Source organism: Macrobrachium rosenbergii, chromosome 50 (genome assembly GCF_040412425.1).
Source record: "Macrobrachium rosenbergii isolate ZJJX-2024 chromosome 50, ASM4041242v1, whole genome shotgun sequence".
In the NCBI taxonomy this organism is placed as follows: domain Eukaryota; kingdom Metazoa; phylum Arthropoda; class Malacostraca; order Decapoda; family Palaemonidae; genus Macrobrachium; species Macrobrachium rosenbergii.
This window is the reverse complement of record NC_089790.1, coordinates 33,542,079-33,544,578: the sequence shown is the minus strand read 5'-3', so window position 1 is coordinate 33,544,578 and position 2,500 is coordinate 33,542,079. Positions and strand designations below refer to the sequence as shown.

The following is a 2,500-nucleotide window of genomic DNA, read 5'->3' as shown; positions in this document are numbered from 1 at the left end:
CCCCATTGTCCAAGGTCAAAAGCAATTTATGATTCCCATTTCTGGGCGAGCACTGGGCGCGCGCTTCACTGCACTTTGGTTCTGAACTGTGTTCCACTCGAAGGAAGAATCTCGTTGCTCCGGCTTGAAATTTGTTCCAGCTGTAGTTGTTCTCCTTATGGAGATGATCCCTATTTCCTTATTTGAACCAGTTTTTTGTGGGTCTTTGATATCCGGTTCCTTGGCGGTGGCCTTTTCAGCACTCCAACATGAGTATTCTATCGTTCTCCATACTTAATACATATTTTGTCGGTTGTAGTTTTGGGATCTTTACATATTTGAGTTCAACGCTTGTTTAAATATTTCTCTTGGTTCATGCTTATGCTTCTACTTTAGGCATTCTTGAGTCCTAGACTTTAGTAAATGTTCAAGACAAATCTACATGTGCTATTGGTCTTATGCTGTTCAAGATTTTCTGTTTAATGGCTCTTGATATCCTCACTCTCATCAAAGTTGTATACTCGATGAATTCGCATATCTCAATTACGAATATTTGTTCTTTATCATAGAACAGGAGATGCTAGGAAACTTTACAAAAAATAACAGAAAATTATCATAAAGTGAAGAGCAAATGTTTTTCCCCAACTGGCATGTAAAAGGTGGCACACCTGAAATATTCAAAAGTCAACTGAAGAACAAACAGACGACATACATACAACAAGAGAGAAGAAATTATCTCTAAAACCGATACTTGGTCGACTTCCTACTTTAACGAAATGCAAAAAAAGACAAAATAGAACAAATATTCAAGTCACAACGCTTTTATCGCATAGTAGCGCCGAAAAAATCGAAAGAACTCTGTTCGGCATGAGTATGGACCAGAAATGATCTCACCGTTAAGGATAAACAGGACGTTAAAAAATTCAATATGAATCAAGAAATCAAAACAAAAACACTACAGAATGCATCAGTTTGTGTTTTCGCGAGAAACTGAAATGAAACTTTAGGAACCAGCAAAACTACTCAAAGGTCGCACATTCGTGATTTAGATATCTGAAATCAAATTTCCACAGTAACATAACAAAGCTATGAAACAATACATAAATGCTTAAATTTTGTATTTTGAAGTATATTTTCATTTGTTTTCCAGCATACCTTATCACCATAATAGTGAGCGTTTCTCTCTCTCTCTTTCTCTCTCTCTCATCCATTTTACATAAAAATTGACAATGTCTGAAGAAAAGGTACTCCAAAAGAGATAAAAGGCTCAAAAATATCCAAGTTGGCGTTAGTTAAGACCACCCACACAGCCATAAAGCTAGAATTGATTAGGATGACAAATATTTAGTCATTGTTGTATGTGATATAAATCTGTCATAGATTGTATATTCAAATATTTTCTAGTTTTATGTTGTGGAGAATATACATGGGAGACCGTATACTTTGAACTGTCAACCAGTATTACATTTTCATGGTATAAATTTGGAATATTTTCTGTTAAGTGATATATAATGATGCTCTAAGGGCATTTTTAATCGCTCTGCGAATTATTTTCTAAAAAAAAAATGCAATTTACAACCTCACATAATGAGCCTCAAGTGCTCCTTACCATCGAACTCACTTTACCTTGGGAATAATGCCTCCATCCTAGACAGGACTCGAACCTATTGGGTTTGACACATGCGGACAGTCGACTAATTGGGCAGATTCATTTATATATAATTCTCTCTTAGTGTTAATTATTCCGAAGGTAAAGTGAATTTAATATTAAAGGGTATTTATAACTATAGTATTTGCTATATATATAAATATATATATATATATATATATATATATATATATATATATATATATATACATATATACAAATTATATATATATACACCCACTGCCGGGAGGTACAGTTATCCAAGGTGGGCACCATAACTCATTGGTGCAGCATTCAGTTCTCCTCTGGTAGGTCCGTATATGGTTCTCAACTTACCTTGAGTTCAACCGACATTAAATTAGTTACAACATCTGCTGGGGTCAAGAGCAGGGCATGGGGCTACCAACCTCAACCCAGAAACCAGAGGGCTGTACCCTTCTTGTCCCAAAAGGAAAAAAAAAACAGGTGCAGAGGGAAAAGAAAAAAGAAAAACATACATACATACATACATACATATATGCATATGTATATATATATATATATATATATATATATATATATATATATATATATATATATATGACATGGGAATACATAAATTCAATATCCGTCCTGATCAAGCCTTCACGACAATGCAACTTGACTTCTTCTTTAGTATCTTGACTTTTTCTTTGCTATCATAAAATTTAATAAAATTTTCACGCTTTTGAATATATAGATACGATAATATATATATATATATATATATATATATATATATATATATATATATATATATATATATATATATATATATATATATATCGTGTATGTGTATGTCAATAGAAATAGCATTCGTTCCCTTCCGAGAGATTTCATTGCTGACAGATATTT

The 2,500-nt window shown here is 33.1% G+C and overlaps 1 protein-coding gene and 1 long non-coding RNA gene across 5 annotated transcripts in view; one reads left to right on the top strand and one right to left on the bottom strand.

Moving 5' to 3' along the window:
• The window catches only part of LOC136832823 (uncharacterized), a 422,550-nt gene that overhangs the window by 185,509 nt on the left and 234,541 nt on the right, over nucleotides 1-2,500 (bottom strand). The window lies entirely within an intron of this gene.
• LOC136832822 (lachesin-like) overlaps nucleotides 1-2,500 on the top strand; it is a 624,154-nt gene that overhangs the window by 438,013 nt on the left and 183,641 nt on the right. The gene's annotated exons all lie outside the window — the stretch shown is intronic.